A 22,631-nucleotide genomic window follows, 5' to 3' on the forward strand; every position below is an offset into this window, starting at 1 on the left:
TTATTCATGGATTATTAATCTGCCATGCATTTGATGTACGAAACTCATTTCTTTTTTAAGTACTGTGTTGCTGTCAACAATACAACGTGTTGATAACTAGTGGCCTTTCTTTTGTTTTCCAATAGATGCTGGTACAGCATACATTTTTGTTTCCTCTTACCTAAACTACTGGCACCTCCAGGATCTTGGTGGGGTCTTGTCACCTCAGTCTTGAGAAATGCCACTTATTCTCCAACATAGTGGGGATCCCCACCATGTTTGAGTCACCTTAGTTTCAGGACACCTCCCCTGTGGTGGGATGTGACAGTCAATGTGTCTCCAGGCCTAGAAGTTCCTAGAACTGCCTCATTGTAACCAGAGAATGCCAGACCCACTCTACTACTTTGAGGCATCTACACTGCCTCTACTTGATTCTGTCTCTACTGGATTGTGACATAATGGGTGGGCAAAGGGTAGAATGACTGTATGAAGCTTTTTGTTCAAATTTCTTTATGATTTCAAAGTATTTTCTTCAGTTTTTAGATTTATTTTGATATAATGCCAAACCAGCCTTAATACCCAAAGGCTGTTTGTAAAGTCAAATCTTGGGAAGACAGGAACATCCTACTGGGATTTGACGTGCCAGACAGACATCACTGTGAATTCTTATGGTGTCTAGGCATTAAAATATACACTTAACATCAAATACACTCCATGTTTCAGTCACCTTAGTCTCAGGGCACCAACCTTCTGGTGGGATGTGGCTGACAAAGCAGCTCCAGACCTGAGAGTTCCTAGAGTTGCCTCCTTATAACCAGAGGCTGCCAGCCCCAATGCACTACTCTGAGGAATGTACACTGTCTCTACTGGATTCTGCCACTAATGGATTCTGACACACTGGGTGGGCAAAGGGTAGGCTGCATGTATAAAGCTTTGTGTTCAAATTGCTTTATGATTTCAAAGTGTTTTTTCAATTTATTTTGACATAACCCCACAGCAGCCTGAATGCCCAGAGGCTGTTTGTAACGGCAAACTTGGAAACAAAGGAACGTGGTACTAGGGTTTGACATTCTAGGCAGATATTACTGTGAAGTCGTGTGGTGTTTAGGCTTTAAAATATGCTCACAAGATCAAATATACCCCATGCTTGAGTCACCTTAGTCTTAGGGTACCACCTCTGTGGTTCGATGTGACAGTTAATAGGGCTCCAGGCCTGAGAGGTCCTAGAGCTGCCTCCTTGCAACAAGAGGCTGCCAGCCCCACTTAGTATTCTGAGGTATCTACACTGCCTCTACTGGATTCTGACACAATGGGTGGGTATAGGTTAGGCTGGCTGTATGAAGCTTTGTGTTCATATTGCTTTATGATTTCAAACTGTTTTTTTTTTCAGTTTTAGATCTATTGTGACATAACCCCACAATAGCCTGAATGCCCCAAGGCTGTTTGTAAAAGCAAATAATTTTTTTCTTTTCTTTTTCTGATCATTTAATTTAATTGCATTTTTTGTAATTAAAGTTTATTGGGGGACAATTGTTAGTAAAGTTACAGATTTCAGGTGTACAATCCTGTAATACATCATCTATATATCACATTGTGTGATCATTACCCAGAATCAGTTCTCTTTCTATCACCATATAGTGGATAACCTTTACCCTGATTTTCCACTCTCCTCCCCTCTTACCTATCCTCTGGTAACCACTAAACTATTGTCTATGAGTTTTTGTTCCTTCATTTGTTTGTCTTCTTCTTTTGTTCTTTTCAATTTTATGTACCACATATCTGTGAAATCATATGGTAAAGGCAAATCTTGGGAAGACAGGAACATCCTACTGGTGTTTGCCATGCCAGTCATATATTACTGTGAAATCTTATGGTGTCCAGTCTTTAAAATATACTCAGAAGATCAAATACACTCCATGTTGGAGTCACCTTAGTCTCGGCACCATCCTTCTGGTCGGATGTGATATCCAATGGGGCCCCAGGCCTCACATTTCCTAGAGGTGCCTCCTTATAACTAGAGGCTGCCAGCCCCACTGTACTTCTTGAGGAATACACACTGCCTCTACTGGATTCTGCTTCTTCTGGATTCTGACACAGTGGGTGGGAAAAGGGTAGGCTGGCTGGATAAAACTTTGTGTTCAAACTGCTTTATGATTTCAAAGTATATTTTTTAATTTTAGATCTACTTCGACATAATGCCACACCCCTCTGAATGCCCAAAGGTTGTTTGTAAAAGTAAATCATTTTTAAAAATTCAATTTAGTTTAATTTAGTTTAATTTTATTTAATATTTTTCTAGTTAAAGTTTATTGGGGTGACAATTGTTAGTATAGTTACATAGATTTCAGGTGTACAATTCTGTAATACATCATCTATATATGACATTGTGTGTTTACCACCCAGAGTCAGTTCTCTTTCCATAACTATGGATTATATTGGATTCCCTTTACCCTCATCGACCACCATCCGACCCCCTTTTGCTCTGGTAACCACTAAACTATTGTCTGTGTCTAAAAGTTTTTGTTTCTTTATTTGTTTCTTGTGTTTTTTTCTTTTTTTTTTTTCTTTTTCAGTTTTGTGTACCACATATCAAGGAAATCATATGGTAAAGGCAAATCTTGGGAAAACAGGAACATCCTTCTGGGGGAATGACACGCCAGGAAAGCCTCGGGGTGAAATCTTGCGGTGTCCAGGCATTCAAATATACCCAGAAGATCAAATAAACTCCAAGTCTGAGTTACCTTAGTCTGAGGGCATCACCCCTGTGGTGGGATGTGACAGTCAATGGGGCGTCTGTCCTCAGAGTTCCTCGAACTGCCTCTTTGTAATCAGAGGCTGCCAGTGCCACTCTACACTCTGAGGCATCTACGTTGCCTCTCCTGGATTCTACCTCTACTGGATGTTGACACAATGGGTGGACAAAATGTAGGCTGGCAGTATGAAGTTTTGTGTTCAAATTGCTTTATGATTTCAAAGATTTTTTTTTCCAGTTTTTAAATGTATATTGGCATAACCCCACACCAGCCTGAATGCCCAAAGGCTGTTTGTAAAGGCAAATCTTGGGAAGACAGGAACATCCTGCTGGGGCAGACATGCAAGGCATACATCACTGTGAAATCTTATGGTGCATAGGCATTAAAATATACCCTCTACATCAAATATACTCCCTGTCTGAGTCATCACAGTCTCAGGGAATAACCCTTCTGGTGGGATGTGACAGTCAACGGGGCTCCAGGCCTGACAGTTCCTACAGCTGCCTCCTTGTAACCACAGGCTGCCAGCCCCACTTAGTATTCTGAGGCATCTACACTGCCTCTACTGCATTCTGTCTCTACTGGATTCTGGCACAATGGGTGGGCAAAGGGAAGGCTGGCTTTATTAAGCTTTATGTTCAAATTGCTTTATGATTTCAAAGTATTTTTTTCAATTTTTAATTTTATTTTAACATAACCTAACACAAGCCTGATTCCCCAAAGGCTGTTTGTAAAGGAAAATCTTAGGAAGACAAGAACAACCTATTGGGGGTTGACATGCCAGGCAAGCATCGCTGTGAAATCTTATGGTGTCTAGGCATTAAAATATTCCCACAAGTTCACAAATACTCCATGTTGGAGTCACCTTAGTCTCAGGACACCAACCTTCTAGTGGGATGTGACAGTCAGTGGGGCTCCAGACCAGAGAGTTCCTAGAGCTGCCTCTTGGATCAGTGTTTTCCAGCCCCAATGTACTACTCTGAGGCATCTACGCTGCCTCTACCAGATTCTTTCTCTACTGGAATCTGACATAATGGGTGACCAAAGGGAAGGCTGGCTTTATAAAGATTTGTGTTCAAATTGCTTTATGATTTCAAAGTATTTTTTTCAATATTAGATCTTCTTTGACATAACATCACACCAGTCTGAATGACCAAAGGCTGTTTATAAAAGCAAATTGTTTGTTTTTCTGTTTTTTTCTTTAATTTAAATTAAGTTAATCTAATTATATTTTTTTGTAATTAATGTTTATTGGGATGACAAATGTTAGTAAAGTTACATAGATTTTCAGGTGTACAATTCTGTAGTAAATCATCTACATATCACATTGTGTGTTCACCACCCAGAGTCAGTTCTCCTTCCATAACTACATATTGGATCCTGTTTACCCTCATCGACCACCCACCTCCGCCCTCAACTTCTGGTAACCAAAAAGAATTGTCTGTGTCTATGAGTTTTTGTTTCTTCATGTACTTGTCTTGTCCTTTTGTTCTTTTCAGTTTTATATCCCACCTATCAGTGAAATCATATGTTAGAGGCAAATCTTGGGAAGACAGGAACATCCTTCAGGGGGTTGACATGACGGGTAAGCATCACTGTGAAATCTTATGGTGTCCGGGCATTAAACTATACCCATAAGATCAAATATACTTAAGAAGAGTTTACACTTTTTATCTATCTATCTCTGTATTATCTATCTATCAATCAAGCTATCTCTCTACCTCTCTATCATCTATCATAATTAGACGTTTATTATAAAATTAAATGTCAAGTGGGAAGTAGAAACAATATTTCCATATTTTCAGTTTTCTCTCAGAAATTGAGTAAAAATCTGTTAAAAAGTATATTGGAAAATATTCTGTCCCTTTGGTGTTATTACTGAGCAAGCTCCTGATGCCCAACACACATAAGTGCCATCAATATGGCACTAGTTTTTGAGAAAAGAAAAAGCTTTTATTGCTAAGTTTACCAGCAAGAAGACAAGAGCAAGGCTCAAGTGTGTCTCTCCAATCTAGAGTTTGGGGCGAGTTTTAAGGGATTAGGGGGAACAGACTGGTATATGGAAATGCTGACAGGCCAGCTTTTGATTGATTGGAGGGCTTTGGAAGTTGGCCATTAATGGTGAGAAAAGGTTATTGGCTTCAGCACCAGGTCTTCCTGGACAATGGAGTCTTCACGTCTGACAGGTTCCGGCATTTAAGCTCTGCTTATGTCCCAGTCCTTCAGTTCTGTGGAGGGGCGGGTGAGACTGGTTCTCGGTCAAAGTTCTCTCCTCTGTACATGCTATAAGTGTATGACTTGTAGTTTTGGTCTGTTTTCTCTGAAAAGCAACTCAGTATCTTGTTAGAAACAGAACGGGACTGGTTTGAGCCAGTTCTCCAGTTACAGTTTAAGCGAAGCTCCTGTTTAGGAATTTAGCAATCATCATCTATCAGGGTTCAGTATTTCCCCTTTTTTGATTGCTCGCTTTCCCCATTCCTTCTGTACCCTCTCCAGCAAGAAGACAAGAGCAAGGCTGGAACACTGTTCCTCTGCTTCTTCAGCTTTGACTTTCAGTCCTGATACACACTTCAGGTCCTCCCCTTGCCATTTTCTCGGGCTACCTTGTCTTAGTCCCTTATTTCAAGCTGAACTCTTTTTCTCTTTTTGTTAGTTTCAGGTGCACAAAACAATGTAGTAGTTAGACATTTATACCCCTCACAAATTGATAACCCCCTCCCCCAATCTACTACCCCTCTGACATTGGATACAACCGTTACATTTCCTTATGCTGTACTCCAATTCTTGTGACTATATATATATATATATATATATATATATATATATATACATATAAAATTATAGTTGACGTTCATTATTGTTCAGCTTCAGCTTCAGGTGTACAGAGCAGTGGTCAGGCATCTACACCATCCCTGAGGTGGTCTCCCTAGTAAGACAAGTGTCGATCAGATACTCTACAAAATCTTGACAACATTATTGATTATATTCCCCAAATTGACTTTCGTATCCCCATGGCAATCTTGTGGTTACCGATTGTCCTTCCTAATCCCCTCCCCTTCTCCTTCATCCTCACCCCCCTCCCATCTAGCAACCCTCAGTTTTTCCTCTGTATCTTTGAGACTGTTTCTCATTAGTTTGTTCATTTATTCTATTCTTTAGATTCCACATATAAGTGAGATCATATGGTATTTGTCTTTCTCCGTATGACTTATTTCACTTAACATAATGTTTTCTAGGTCCATTCATATCGTTGCAAATGGTAAGATTTCATTTTTCTTTCTGGCTGAGTAATACTCCTTTATGTAAATGTACCAGTTTCTTAATCCAGTCATCTACCATTGGGCATTTCAGTTGTTTCCATGTCTTGGATATTGTGACTAGTGCTGTTTATTGTGAATAAACATAGAGGTGCATAAATTGTTTTCAAATTATTGTCTTGGATTTCTCTGGATAGGTACCTAGGAGTGGAACTGCTGGATCATAAAGTAGTTCCATTTCCAGATTTTTGAGATACCTCCATACTGATTTCCATAGTGGCTGCACCAATCTGCAATTCCATCAGCAGTGCACGAGGGATCCCTTTCTCCACATCCTCTCCAGCACTTGTTGTTTGTTGATTTATTGATGATAGCCATAACTCTTGATGTTGTGCCCTGCCCTCTTGATTATAATAGGACCTGTGCCCTGAGTAGGGGACATACCCTCCCAGGACCTCCACTGGCTGGAACACTGTACCCTCTGCCCCACAGGAAAAGATTAGGATATTGTGTCATAGGTGGTTTCCACTTGAGTGGCCAGAGGCTGTGTATCTGGGAGCAGAGTGTGGTGAGATAAGAAGGGGGACTTCCACCTGCAGCTGGCGGTCCTCCCAGTTTCGATGGCAAAGCTCAGGGCAAAACTCATAAAGCTGAACTGGCAAAATAATCCCACATGAACCACCACTGCTGTTCCTCAGTCTTACCAGCTCCCACCCCCACCATGTAGTCACCTGACTACTCAGCTTCCAGCTTCAGAATTAAGCTTTCCAATCTATAGAGCTCAGGATTCTTTGTGGCACTCCCACAATGGTGAGCTATGCACATGGGACTCAGAAGTAGGTTGTTCTTCACTAAAGCTCCCTGTACCTGGAGCACTGTTGCTGGTGCTCTGCCCACATAACCTTGGATCTGCCCCACCAGCTGTGTGCTTCTTTCTGACAGGCTTCGGCCTGCTTCCTCCAGGGAAGGCTGCACACACTGGGGTGCTGGGGCAGCTTTGCCCCGTAGCTTTGAGAGCACAAGAGTTTGGGAGCTGACATCTGCCTGGGGCAGCAATAAGGAGGAGATAATGGCAGGAACAGGAGTGCCCGGATCCCTGCCTTGAGGAGGGGCACACTCTGGAGCCCCTGAGCATCAGGCCAAAGCTGGGACTGTGCTAAACCCATACTCTGCTTGCTTTCCCCTCCCACCCTGCTTCTCCACTCCCTAGGGATTCTCTCCTGAGATGGCTTTTAAGTCAGTCACTTGCACAGGAATTCTCTTCTGAGGGTCTGTTGCCAGAAACCAATCCCAAACAGGGAATCCCACAGGCTCCAGGAGATCTGTGAGAACACTGCCTTGTGAGACAGCCTATGGCTGATTGTAGTTTCCTGCTGCATTAGAAGCCAGGATGTGACCCGACATTCCACCAAATTCCATCTCCCTGGGACATGAGCTGTGACAGGGTGGAGAAGGAGTGCTGGGAGAAGTTTTGTGCTAGTTTCCTGGGCTCACAAGCACATGCATTGCTGGGGAGGATATTTGAACTAATATCCAGTGTCATAGTAACTCTGTATACAGGCCCTCATGTGGGAAGCTAGCCGACCTGCCTCTCCCCACCCCCCTGTTCCCTACCTCCCATTGCTGATGCTCGTGGTGGTCGGGGATGTTCCTCATCACCTTCGAGCTTCGGGAGGCAGCCAGTGGCCCCTAGTCAAGGCCACAAGGACTGTGGAGTTCTAATCATACTGTGGGCCAAGCCCTAGACAGCCAGTCCAGTTTTCCTGCTAAACTTTGGATCTAAGTCTGACTTCTCTGAGTGGACCCCAATGACTGCTCTTGGGAAACTGGCTGCTTACATGACCATGGCAGTTCAGAGGTTCTGTGGGACAATCTAACACACGGAGAGCTGTCCATTAGCTACTCACAAGCCTTCCTGGTTCATGTCATCTTCTGGCTGGGGACCCTGTTCCTAGTGCTACCTGAAAGCCATACTCTGTACTTGCTTTAGAGTCCTTGCCATCATCGTCCACATCCACCAAGGGTCCCTTCTACACACACCTGCTTGCTCCTACAACCCACAGCAGGTGTGCTGCTTCTCAGGATTTGCTACCAGACGGTGTGTGGGGTGGGTGGTAGAGGAGCAGCACCCACCTTGGGAGCTCCATAGCTCTGGTGACGTTGGCCTTTCCTGGGCCTACACACCTGGAGGTACTTCCTCCAGAAGCCTCAAACAGAGGCAGGCCCTTCACAGTACACACACTTTCAGTGGTGGGAATGTTCTTCTGGGTTCTTTGTGAAAAAGAATGGGAAGCTCTGATGACATCTGGGTTTCTGGGGCTGCAATATGATCCCCATCCAGGATCCCTGACACTTATTCCAAATGTGGGAGCCCGAGTCTTCCCAATATGTCTCCCCAGGATGCCTAAATACTCATTCCCATAAGATCCTGGCCCAGCTAAAACAGACCGAGAAACTCAGCTTGAACCAGCTGAGGTTGCCTGCCTCCCTTGCGTAGGGTAAAAGGAAGATTGGACACATTTTTTATTTGTCTGAACATGAAACATGCTCTGGCTGAACTTTCCTCACTCTCCAGTTGAGACACAGATGAATCAATTAAGTGATAGTCATTCAAGACAAGATGGAGATTTATGAGAAGTGTTAAAAGCCCTGAGTTGCACTTTGTAGCATTTAGGGAAACTTAGTGTAGACCCCTTTCCATAGGTTCTCCAGGAACCAGCTCCAAAAAAAGGCAATGCTAGAAACTGGTTAAGTGTGTGTGTCTCTGAGAGGACATGGTGGCCCAGGCTCATGCAGGGAGACTTTGCCTGGGAGATGGGAACTTGGCCCCATGGCAAGAACATCCCTGGCCAGGATGGGAGGTTTCCCAGAAGGCTATCAGGAACCTCATGAGAGCAAGGACCCTCATTCTTGCTTTGCTTACTGTGAACATGGACATGCAATGATGACATTTCTCATGAAGTGTGCTCATAATTAGTCAAGTGGAAGTCAAGGTGAGCTTGGAAGTCACTGGAATCCAGAGACCAATCATGGAGTAGAATGAGCTAGGATTGAGAGGGTGGGAGGGGAGAGAGGTGTGAACTCCACTGATGAGGCACGTGGGGTACCAGGGGAGAGCATAGCCACCCACATCACATCTACGCATCTGATTGCTCTCTGAGGTGGACAGCTGCCAGCCAGCACTACCTCCCAGTCTGTGGCGCCCAGAGACCAAGAGGGACAGTGACCCCAAAGGTGAAGAGGACTCTGCTGGAAACCCAACAACATTACTGACAAAAATTTAATTCTCATGGCCTATACACCGGAGACAGCTGAAGATCTCCCTGGTTATCTTAGAGCCACTGGAAGTTCCCTCCACTCCTACTGCCATCAACCCAATGCTGAGCCCATCTTGATGAAAACAACTGTTGCCTCTTCTTCTGAGAAGGAATTCTGAAGCACCAAGTGAGAGGCAAGGCATTATAATGTTCCAAGAGAACCCAGAAGATGTAGTGAGTGACAAAGTGCTGCTGCTAGGGTAAGGTCTTGAGAAGAACTAAGGACTCAAGGGGCTGTGACGTCTGTGCTGGCCAGCTTGGTGTCAGGGCATGCTCTGTTCTAACTGCAGCAGTGCATAGGGTGCTTGTCAATATTCATTTGGGAAAAAACTTCAGTTTAAAATGGGCTTGATTTTCTTCCCTTCTTTCCTCCCTTTGCCCTCTCTCTCTGGAGCAGTGGTGGAATAACTGGTCTGAACACAGGCCATGGTGCCTGTATAAAGGTTGGGTTGATCGGGGGCTTCAGGGACACTGACCATAGAACAAACAGGTCTGACTGGGGGCTTCTCCTGAACCAGGGCTCAGTGAGCACTTTCAATAAGAGACTAGATAGTAAATATTTCAGGTATCGTGAGTCACATTTTCTTCTATACTGTTGCTTTTGTAACAACCTTTTAAAAATATAAAAACCTTCTTAGTCCCAGCCATACAAAATGACTAGATTTGGCCCATGAGCCATAGTTTTCCAACCCCTGTGATCGTAGGTCAACAATCCACAAAGGGAGAGAGGAGAGGAGGGCACTGATGGTTAAGAAGGGATGATGGGTTTTCCACTTAAAAGTAAACCTCTTAGGAAAAGAAAGCTGGTTATCAGTATAAATCTAATTGCACCAAACTGGAAGAGAGAGAGGAGGAGGAGGAAGAAGAAGAAGAAGAAGAAGAAGAAGAAGAAGAAGAAGAAGAAGAAGAAGAAGAAGAAGAAGAAGAAGAAGAAGAAGAGGAGGAGACCTAGAAAGGTTTAAGAGTGTTTTTAGTCCTGTGTCTAGCTTTCCTCTCTCCATCATTTGTTATATGAACAAAAAAAAGGGCCACATACAAAACCTGATAAGCGCAGAGGAGGCCAGTATGGCAAGCCCTACAAACTTCGAAACTGAAAATAACCATACAGGACGGTCTGAACATAAAAATTCCTAACTAAAAGTGGATCATGGTCGGTAGTCACATCCTTGGTCTGTAGCTTCCTTGACAAAGGTCAATCTTTACCTTAAATGAGCCTGTGTATGAAGTGTGATAAAGAAATATGGTGAATGTTTAAATTTTAAAAAATTACTACAGTAAAAGACACATTGCCATTAATCCCCCTCAAAATATTCCCCCTCGCTTTGAACACACTCATCCTGAATCAATTAAAAACATTTACCTTTCATGGTTATTTTGACTTTGGGGAAGAGCCAGAAGTCATGGTGCCAGATCTGGTGAATAAGGTGGATGAGGACACACCATAATGTTTTCATTTGACAGAAATTCTCATACCAGAAGTGATGTGTGACATGCAGCTTTTCCATTGTGATCAAAACATACGGTGAATGCTGCTGCCAAGTGCCATCCAATGGAAAGGCAAGGATCTTCAATATGGGAAGCAGTAAGTGGAACCTTAGTAACAGTGTCTGACAAGCTTCAACTTGTTTTGTGCAGTCAGTCAGGTGTGAGCTATGGTTGAAAGGTGTGTTTTAAAGCTTGCTGTAAATCATCCTCCATCCTGACAATGCTCTGTGTTACACATTGCTTCTGGTATGGCAGTTTGTGTTAAATAAAAACATATGGTGTGTTCTCATCCACCTTATTCGTTGGATCTGGCACCATGCGACTTCTGGCTCTTCCCCAAAGTCAAAATGATTCAAAACATCAAGGCAGCCATGGCAGCACAACTAAAGACACTCACGGAAGAGGACTTCCAGAACTGCTTCAGAAAGTGGCAAGAAGGACGGGATGTGTGCAAAACGAGGTGGAGTATTTTGAGGGGAGATTAATGGCAGCATGTTTTTTATTGTAATAATTTTGTTTTAAATTTAAAAATTCATCGTATTGTTTGATCACACCTTCTATTATCTTTTTTACATCTAAGATAACATACCCTTGGAATGTCAGAGTAATCACTTTTTCTGGACCTCTCAGGGTACAACCCACTGGACCAGAGCAGGAGACTATAGAACCCCTCATTGTTATCTGGTTCCCCGCATATCATCTCTATGTGCTATAAAATGTTAATTGTTAACTATCCTGTGCCCACCCACGTAAAATAAGTATTTTTAATTCAATCCCAGAGATTGTCCTGCTTTACTTTCTCCCACCCCCTTAATCTACTACCAATGGATTTCAGGTAGTCCTCCCTGTCTCCTCCTTTGCTTCTAATGTACAAAATAAGCTGCAAAGCTGCCATTCTCTGGGAGCATTTTCTTAATCCATTGGGATTTTTCTTCCTGGCAATTGTCATCAGTTTTGTTTAAATAAACTCATTAAACTTCTCTACAGGTTTGGATGTTTCTTACAATGACAGTTATTAGCATTCCCCATACTTGAATTCAGAATATTCAAGTTTATATGGACTAAAAGTTTGAAGTTCCAGTAACAGCAAAACCAACACTAGTCTACTAGGGGCAAGAGGGGGCAAGGGACAGACTGTACATAGGCTTTGATGTAGAGTAGGGAATCAGGCCCATTTCCCTGAGAGCAAGCTGGGAGGTGCAGTGTAAGCTTGGGCAGGATGAGAAGGGCAAAGGACCCACCCAGGAGCTTCTGAGAACAGAGGGGCTCTGAAGGGCAGAGGGACAGAGGTCGCTGGCTTGCTGCACAACTTTGGGGAGGAGAAATTTCTGCTCAGGGCTCCCTCCTGTTCACGCATATTTCCGTGACAAAGATGCTCTGATCCAGAGACCCTCTCAGGTAAGAACTGCCTTACTCAGTGTATTTCCACCAACGCTTTGTTGGTTTGCTTTTTCTTAACACTGTCTGTTAGGAATGTTTTGAGATCTGTTAAATAAACAGAAAGGACCCCTGAAGCTCCAAGTGCTAGGAAGAACTGCGGAAGTGTGAGATGCAGACGGATGCAAAGGCATTGGACCAGCGTGGTTGCACTCGGCGCAGGGGAAGGAGCGCTAGCCATGGGGTGGGGCCTGAGTCCAACTCCTTCTACCTGTCTATGGGGCCGGCTGTCTCCCGGATGCTTTTCATCCCAAAAGTGAGACTGTTGAACCATGTGATCTTCTGATTCTTCTAATTCTCATTCTAAAGTTTTATGAGTCCAAGCTCATAGTTTATTTCCCATTGCTTCTTTTTTTTCTCCTAATGAATGGTTTCAAAGTAAGTTCATCATGAACATTTACAATTTGATCGTACACAACTGTGGTATATAGGGGAATATGTGTGTGTCTCTAGCTTGAGACGTGTGTGTGTCGTGTGTGTGTGTGTGTGTGTGTGTGTGAATATGTAATATGTGATTAGAACAACAGTTTTTTAAAATGTATCCATGACTATTGAGAATGTTAGATTGTCCAGGACACATAGATAATCACCTTTTCCATCATCTTTATCTTATAAGGACTGGGAATAAAGGTTTTTAAAAATTGAACAAAATCATTAATTCTTCTGTATAGTCTTCAAGTACTTTTTAAAAGAACATAGCAGAGCTTCATAACAGAGAAATCCATACACTTTCTGTGACTGAAATTCGTGAAGAATATAAGAATGGAATTTACTTTGTAATTACAGTAAAAATAATTTAACAGTTTATAAAAGAAGGGCAATTTTTGCCTAGTTGTAAGTTCCATACATTGCCTATAGTCTCACAATTACCTCCTAAACGCCCTAAGTCTATTGTACACAGAAAGGGAGTTGTTATGTGCTTGCTGTCTAAATGATTAGGTAGCTCCTAGAATGTAAATTGGAGATATTTGGTATGGGTGTTCACTGATAAAAATTTATTTGCTCTTTTATCACACTGCTTCAGTTCACAAGATATTCTCAGTGCAACTCAGCACTTTCCATACATACGATATTCTATTAGATTGTTTGTCATGTGTTTAGTGATTTGCATGCTTATTTTAGAAAGTAGAAAGAAGGAAGAATGTAAACAGGGCTTCCTTTGTCATTGAGTAGAGTAAATAATTTTCTGCGTCAGATGATGGAGTCGCACGGGAAAGTACCAGTCTCACAAAATGTGCTTTCCTGACACTCCTTTAAAATAACGCACTGACCTTTGTGCAACTTGTGTAAATGATGGTAGACACTTTCCTGAGACAGGTTTTAAGAAAAAAGAAGAAGCAGAATACCATTACATGTGTACCTAAACAATTTGGCAATTCTGACAATTTTGCTAGGAGTCTCTTTTTAAGAAGCATTACACGGAATTCTTTCCAGAAATGTGACAGTTAAGGTTTTCTTACAGTGAATGTGGTGCTGGGTGTTAAATTTTATTTTCCTTGGGCTAATTTAAGGTCTCTCTCTCTCTCTCTCTCTCTCTCTCTCTCTCTCTCTTTCTCTTTCTAAGAAACCCATCTGAAATATAAAATCCTCTGTTTCCAGCCTTGTGTTGACCACAAAAGTGGGCTGTTTATTGTTTATCCCATGCTCCCATCACTTGTCGCCCAGCTTTGTCCCTTCTCTTTGGTCTTAAGACCATCTCCAGCTTGAGACGGCCTGGGTCAGGCACAGCTCCCTGCCTTCTCTTCATTTTATCCTCCACACCTCATAACCTTATATCTCTAAGAAATGGGCCATCCTTGGTCCCTCATTCTTGACCATCAGGGATAAAAACTTTCATGTTCTCCTCGTGTTCACTTCTCATATACTTTGCTTCTCTTATTCACTTTCTCTTATGTTGAAGTTCTACTCTTATTTAATTCTCTCTTTTCATGAATTTTGTCTCTGGGAGGCCAGGCTATTGTAAACTAGTCACGGAGTTAAATCATGTGTTTCTTTTTCCTTAGTATAGGCGAGCACATTATCATGTGGTAGGTGTATATGTGAATGATCACGTATTTTAATCTTAAACTTCTACCCAGGGTTTGATCACATTTTGATGAAGTATAGCAGTGCCATATAATCTACAGATATTGTGCAAAAGCTTGGGGTTGGAGAAAGGCTGTCAATGTTTTAAGCATTCTTGGTCAGGAGGTTCAAATGTGTAAAATCTAGTAAGGAAGTCCTGACCAATTCCCCGTGCTCTTAGATCTCTGTGCGGAAGTTCAGCGTGCTCCCTCCCATCTTCTTCTGGTAGTCCTTGTCAAATTATTCATTCTGAGCCACAGTAAAATAGATCTACAATAGTTCTAAAAGAGAAACAAGGCAAAGACTCAGTGATTATCAGAGGAGCACAAGGGAAGTGAGTGTGCACACTTCGAGCCAGCACAGGAAAGGGGAAGGAAAGGAAACCTGCCTTTCAAACCTGTACAGCGGTGTTGCTGACAAGACTAAGTCATGGTGTAAAATATTTGTGGAAAGCCTAAGCAGACCATGGAGACCACAGAGTCTAATTGGCATCTTAGTGTATAAGTCTTATATACCCTTCCTCATAAAAGGGGAGATAGACTGATCCATGACACTGGTAAGCCAAGTGGTGTAGTTGGTCTTTGGGTTTTGTTTCATTACTTCAAAAGAGGTGTGACAGATGATTTTATTCCGAACTTCCTCCGACATGTCTTTCTCAGAGGAGCCTCTGAGTGTGGTGATTAGGGGCAAGTGGTTGGGGCCAGATCTGAAAGGTAGGTGGTGGTCAGGTCAAGCAGGCTTAGGGACTGAAAGTGAGTTTGGGTTTTACTCTAAATCAAGAGGGTCGCTTTGAAGGGCTTCACACCCTTGCTTAAAATCAGGGTTTTGATTTGCACTGGACAGAGAGCACACTGACTGTTGTTGGAAAACAGTTTGTGGGGGACAGGAGTGCCAATAGCAAGAGCAGTTCAGAAACCCATTTGCAGTCAAATAACTGCTCACTGGAATTTATTCAGCCTTGGAGTAATGCTATGAAGACATTCACTTTATAGACATGCTCTGGATTATAAATTTCGGCAACAGTTATGGGAACATGTACCCTGGCTAATATTATTAAAGACCTGTGCTGTCCATGGAGAAAGAAGCAGTCACAGATCCCAGCTGCCTTACCTGTTGGCCGCTTTTCAGTGGACACACCTGTTGGGGTGTATTGATTTACCATTTGGACACCTGCAGGGATCATTTATTTCTCTTCACAATAGAAGTATTTTCAGGGAAAGCCGGACTCACTACTCAGTTTCCTGAGAGATTTAACACAATTTCATCATTGGTGGAAATAAGCTCACTCGTGTGTGACCACAAAAGGATTAAAGAACTGTTTACCTGCTCATAAGGAGGTAGAGCTTATCTGGGAGCCTGTGAACAGTGCGTGCGCTGTGGGGAGTGGGCTTGTCAGGGCTACCCACTGACTTCCTTCTTCCTTACCACGTGAAGAAGAAAAATGCAGTTGAGTGAAATTCACCTCTGAGAAGTGGACAGGACTATAATTGTAGGTAAGTCTATATTTGAGAACAAAACAAAAACTTTCTAGGGGAGAAAAGTTAACTTTTCTGAGATATGGAATCTCACTCTCAGGAAATTTGCCACCCCAACAATAATTCCCTTAACAGATTCTTTTATAAACACTGGAGTTCATGAGATAAGTCCCCAGTGCCTGTTATTTGTCATAATTTGGAGACAGTAGTACTCATAGAACAGTGTATAAGAACTCAGCAGTGATGGGTCCTGCAGGTGTTATAAAGAGACCTTGGGATTTTAGAAAGGGTTCATGTTCCTTCAAGGGGAAACTCATGGTTGCCAAGTTAGGGAGGCTGGGTTGGGCAAAAGTACCTGGATTTGACTCCAGACTTGAACTGGAACCAAACTGGCCTGGGCTGGTTGGACACTTATGACAGTGACATGGAGGCTTTCTCCAGGAACTCTACAGTTAGCGCTCCCAGACAAGCGCTGAGCTCTGTCTCCTAATCATTTAGGAAAATGAGCACAGTGTATCTCTTCTGGGTGGTTTGGATGCGTCTGGCACTCAGCTTTCAACAACTCTTGGCAGGTGCAGCAGGAAATGAGTCAGCTAAAGAGAGTCAAGAAATGAACTCAGACGCATTTGTTAAAGGTCAAGAGAAAAAGTGTTACAGTTGCAATCTTTAGTGACACTGTTTCCTCTGCCTGGACCGCCCCCCCCAACTTAGTTTCTGGTTAAGACCTTGTTATGGGCTGAATTGTGTTCCCACCCGCCACCCCAATTCACATCTTTAAGTCCTAACGCTCAGTACCTCAGAATGTGACTGTATTTGGAGATAGGGCCTTTAGTTAAAATGAAGTAATTAGGGTGGAATCTTATCTAATCTGACGAGTGTCCTTATAAGAAGAGGAGATTAGGGCAGAGGCACACACACAGGAAAGACTGACCATGTGAGGACACAGCAAGAAGGTGGCCATCTACAAGCCAAGGAGTGAGGCCTCATGAGAAGTCAAACCTGGTGACACTTTGACCTTGGATTTCTAACCTCTAGAACTGTGAGAAAATAAATGTTTGCTGCTTAAGTCACTCAGCTTGTGGTATTTTATACCTAGCAAAGAAATACAGACCTGTTCATTATTCAAGACTCAGCTAAAGCTTCTCTTTCTTTGGTAGCCTTCCTTGACCTGTGTCCCCTGATCTAGGCTGTTTTGTGCCCCTTTCATTGAGTGACTGTGGAGTGAAAGGGTCTACATTTAATAATCCCCACAGGACAGTGGATGCAAACTTATTTCCCAGACAAACCAGGATATAGGGAGGTCCATCTCTCCTCAGTGCCCCATGCTGCTTTGTGATTTCCTCTGTGATGTCACTTAGCATGTTGTCACTTAGATGTTAATGAACATCTCTCCCCCACCAATAAGGCCATAAGCTTCTCAAAGGCTGGGCTGTGTCTTGATGCCTCAGTGTCCCCAGTGACCAGAACAGTGGCTAGCATATTCTAGGCACTCATACATGTTTATTGAATGAACGAATGAATGAATATACTTCTGTACAAACTCAATAACTTGATAGGCTTAAAACAGTAATGATATTTATTGTGTTTTTTTTTTAAATCTCCAAAGCATAGAAAGAAAATAGAAGTGTACATAATTCCATGGTTTAACAAACTTATTAGCATTAATTGAAAATTGAAAGTAAGAAAAAATTTAAAAGTACCAAAGCATATAGGATGGGAAGTAAACTTTCTCCTTTCCATTTGTACTCTCAGCTCTTCTTTCCAAAGGTTAAAAAAAAAAAAAAAAAAAAAATCAACTGTTTCCAGCATTCCTGTCTGTTAAAAAGTCATGCGTATGTCTGTGGATCTACTATCTCCTGCCTATCTACTATCTATCATTTCTCTTCTTTATTTTGTTTACCCAAAATTGACCATTCTAAACACACTGCTCGGTAACTTTTTTTCCTAATTAACATCACTCATAGATCTTTCCATATGAGCACAGCTGATCCCTGAACAATGGGTCTGAACTGCTGGGTCTGCTCCTATGCACATTCTTTTCATTGACCCCCTCAGTTCAATTGCCCCACACAGTTCAAACCTGTGCAGTTTAAGGGTCAACTGGCGGTTGTGAATCTGCATATGCGGAGGGCTTACTTAAGTTACTCGGGATTTTTGGCTCTACCAGTGGTCAGTGCCCCTAACTCCTACGTTGTTCAAGGGACAACTGTACTTCCTTCTCATCCATTGGTTTGAATGCTTACTCTTTATTTCATTGCATAGATGCGCCCTGATTTGTGTATGTCGTCCCTGTGCTGTAAAGGATTTTTGGGGAAAATGTTGTGACCAGGTCTGCACTGTGAATTGAAGGGCAGAGGAATGTATGTTTAAAATTTTGATAGGGGCAGCTGTGGCCAGCACACTGTGGTGACTCAGAGTTCCCGCCCGGCCCACATTGCTTGGCTCTGGGTGCCAGGGGCTTGCAGGTGCTGGCCCCCTCGGCCTGGGGTGGTCGCAGTAGGGCTGATGATGGTGTTACTAGGGACAGTACCATTGCACCATGCATGGCCAGGCAACTGCAGCAGGTGGGTACAGTGGCGCAGCTCTGGATCTAGTGGGTCAAGTCTGTGGGTGAGAGCAGCAGAGACAGGTTTTGTGGTGTGTTTAACGATGAGGGAAGCATGGTTACTGCTCGGCAGGAACCTTGCCTGTCCTGCTTTTCCTGACCTGTGGGTGTGATGCCCTGACCCTCAGTATATCCTACACGAAGGACCTGTTGCTGCCCATCCAGACATCAACCACAAGTGTAATACACCAATGCCGCATGCGTGTCCTGGAGATGGAGGGCAGGGACTGCGGTGAGGCCACCGCCCAGGGGATAAGCAACTTCCTGAAGACGCAGCCCCCTGCCCCATGCATTTCTAGCCTCATGTGTGATGGAGAAATTCTCCCCCAATAAAGGACATGTTGTGGCCCACAGGCCAGATTGCTTACTCAATACCAGCCAGTTCCCGATGCTTTCGGAGGCACTGTTGGTGATCTCAACCCCAGAAAAGAGAAAGAAGTTAAAGTAACTAACTTCAGGCCCAATATCATAATTTCAGGGTGTGGTATCTCTACATGGGATTCATGGAAACAGCTTGTAATTGGTGAGGTGACTGAAAAGGGTAATGACTTGTTCCAGGTGTATTTTTAACCAGGTGGACAGCGTCATGAGCAGGAAGGAACTGCTGGAGACCCTGAAGAGTTATCCCTCTGTCACCCTTCTGTACAAATGTCAATGGAAAACCGCTTATCTTTGAACAGTATTCTATTCTGGGAAACACAGGGACAATCAATGTGGGAGACCCTGTGTACCTGCTGGGCCAGTAATAGAACCCATATGTCCTGGAATATTTGATGCCTTTAAAAAATGTCCTTAAAAAATGCCAACAGTTGAAGCACAGTGTTTTGAAACTGACATCTCAGCATTTTCTTTAATTCTGTGATTCCCAAGTTTTTCTTCTTTTGCACTTCCTTGCGTCTCAATGCTCCCAGTGTCCCAGTGCTCAAATCAAAGAAATATAGTCCTGATAACTTAGCAGGATTTCAGGAAGTCACTTAAATGATAAGACAGCGTTCTGAAAACTCCTTACCTAACTATGATTGTGGAATAATTCTTTCTCCTTCTTCTTCATTCACATACCCAGGGCACTAACCTCCATCATCTCATTACCAGTCCCTAGGGAAACAGAAGAAAAGAGAAACAGTAAGAGTGGGCAAGCTACAGAAATGTTCTGGAACATTTTATTACCCAGTCTGTGGGACATGAAATGAAAATTAAATAGCTCTCCAAATTAAGCTGGAATGTCACTTCACTTTTTTCCTTAAGCCCCAGGCTAGCTTTCAAAACGGTATGAAGAGCCCTGACCACTGCACTGTACACCTGAAGCTGAAGTAGAATAATATTGAGTCAAGTATGATTTTATATATATATATATATATATATATATATATATATATACTCATGGATGTAATGTACAGCACAGGGAATATAGTAAATGGTATTGTAACAGCTATATATGATGTCAGAGGGGTAGCAGGTAGTAGACTTGGGGGTTATCACTTTGTGAGGGGTGTAAATGTATGAAGAGTCTGACCAGGAAGCACTTAGATGTTAATTTTCCATAGCTCTTCTGGGATCTAGCACTATTGACAATCTCTATGAGGATTTGATGAATCCTTCATAGCACTCAGTGCCTCTGGGCTTTAGGACAACAGAAATATCTGTGTAGAAAACCAACTCAGGAGAACATTGTTGTTCAACTCTGATATAGAATGTGTGAAAAGTAAGACGAAGAAAAGCTTCCTTGCCATGAAACGAAACACCAGATATATTCCATTTGTGATCCAAAACTTTCCCCAACATATGAGAGTGAAAGTAGCACTAGAGAGGGGAAGAGTCCTAGTTTGATGTTGTCTGAGACGCTGATTAAGTTGCCCAGGTACATGATGGCAGCCTTCTTCATATACATAAGAGCAAAAAGAAACGGTCTTGAAGGAGATGATGCCATCTAGTGGTGCCGAATGGCAACTCAGCACATGCTGTTGAGAAGATTGCAAAAATAACCTGTGAGTAGGTTTTTAGTTTTCTATTCTCGGTTTTTTTTTTTTTTTTTTTTTTTTTTTTAAGGCCATTGGGAACCCTCCAGGTGTTCTTTGCGTCTCTGCCATAGGCATTTGATTTCCTAAAAGCGCTCAAGACGGTGGCTGTACTGCCCTTTTCAATCTTTGCTGGTCCATCAATTCATGGTTGGGTGGCTCCTCCTCAAATTCAGGGTGAAAAAGTTCTGATATTCACAGATGAGAAGAAATGTGATTGTGTCATTTGAAATGAAATACTGAAGATCTATCGCAGAAGAAAACAAAAAACGTGTCAATTCATTTAAAAATCAATGTCTAATGTTTCTATTGATCAAATTATAGAGCTCTAAGATCTGATTTTGTTCTCTGATTGTATTAGGAAGCTGACTAAATCATGAAAAAAATGTTTACAAAACTGTAAATAAATAAATGGAAGCTATTTTGACTGAAAAATAAAATAAAGTTTTGATAGATACCGACATATTTTCTCCCAAAGAAAGGGTACTCTATAGGATGAGAGAGTGCCTGCTTCCCAATACCCCTTTTAACACTTGATGTTCTCCAACTTTGTGATATTTATCAATCTGTGAGAAGAAACATAGCTTGTTTTGAATAGAAGTCATGTACACCTAAGAGAGAGCAAATATACCTTCATAAATTTGTTGGCTTTCATATTCCTTTTTTCTTTATCTGTCAGTTCATATACATTGCCCTTTCCTGTTGAGTTGTTTGTTTTTTCCTGTTGTTTTATGTGAGCTCTTCATAATTAATAAAGTTAGCTATTTGTTACCACATATTTTTCTTTTTTATAAATTAAATTTATTAGGGTGACAAGGGTTAGTAAAATTACATAGGTTTCAAGTGTACAATTCAATAATACATCACCTATATATTACATTGTGTGCTCACCACCCGCTCACCAAGTCAGTTCTTCTTCCATCACCATATATCTGACCCCCTTTATCCTCTTCTACCATTCTCTCTTCTCCCTTACCCTCTGGTAACCATTAAACTATTGTCTGTGTCTACGAATTTTTGTTTATTTGTTTGTCTTGTTCCTTTGTTGCTTTCAGTTTTATATCCTACATATGAGTGAAATCATATGGTTCTTGACTTTTTCTGTCTGACATATTTCGCTTAGGATAATAATTTCAAGATCCATTTGTTTGTCACAAATGGCAGTATTTCATCTTTTCTTATGGCAGAATAGTATTCCACTGTGTATATATACACCACATTTTCTTTATCCAATCATCTATCAAAGGACACTTTGGTTTTTTCCATGTCTTGGACGCCATAAATAATGCTGCAATGAACATCGGCGTACATATATCTTTACGGGTAAATGTTTTCAGATTTTATTGGTATATATCCAGGAGAGGGATTGCTGGGTCATATAGTAATTCTATTCTTAATTGTTTGAGGAATCTCCACACTGCCTTCCATAGTGGCTGCACCAATCTGCATTCCCACCAAGAGTGTATGAGGGTTCCTTTTTCTCCACAGCCTCTTCAACACTTGTTATTATTTGTCTTGTTATGTTATCACATATTTTTCAGTATTATTTCCCTAGTTTGTCATTTATCTTTTAACTCGGTGGCATTTCTCTTATGAAAGAAAAATATATGAATATTTATGTGTTCAGGAGTTCTGGTCAAAATGGCAGAGTAGGAAAATGCTGTGCTTGCATACTCTCACAACCACATCAAAATTACAAATAAAATCCTACCCCGCCCTTCCAGAGATTTAAACTGGCCCCTGAACTGAGGAGTAGTCTCAGATTACAGAGGAGCCTTAGTGCTCAGGCTCTGGGAAGACCAGTGTGCAGCTCTGACCCAGGGAAGAGGCTGGGAAGAGTGTGATTTTTGCTGGGCTAGGAGAGAAGAGACTCCTCCACCCCTAGCCACCACCTTTTCTGGCCTGTGGGAGGAGTGTGACACGGCTGGGCTGGGAGAGAGACCCCTCCATCTCCAGCCCCCACCCTTTCTGGCCTGCCTAGGGCAGAGCAATTACATCTGCGGAGGCATTCACAGGGATCAGCAGTAAGAGGCAGACACAGCTCGGCTCGGGGCTTTTAGCAGCTCAGAAATCTCCCGCCGGCCACACACACACACACACACACACACACACACACACACGGAAGAAATGCCCTAAGACTCAGGAGAACTGGGCACAGGGCTGGTGGTGCTACTCTCAGTGCACATACGTGCAGGCAAGGGCAGAAACTGCACTGACTTTGTAGAAACTACCATCCAGACCCCT

General features: G+C 42.4%; 1 pseudogene; it reads left to right on the plus strand.

Moving 5' to 3' along the window:
* The first annotated feature begins 12,340 nt into the window (after positions 1-12,340).
* Positions 12,341-19,118, plus strand: LOC109458225 (mitochondrial amidoxime-reducing component 1; annotated as a pseudogene).
* Positions 19,119-22,631: the final 3,513 nt, after the last annotated feature.

The sequence above is a fragment of the Rhinolophus sinicus genome, linkage group LG05, assembly GCF_036562045.2.
Source record: "Rhinolophus sinicus isolate RSC01 linkage group LG05, ASM3656204v1, whole genome shotgun sequence".
In the NCBI taxonomy this organism is placed as follows: Eukaryota; Metazoa; Chordata; class Mammalia; order Chiroptera; family Rhinolophidae; genus Rhinolophus; species Rhinolophus sinicus.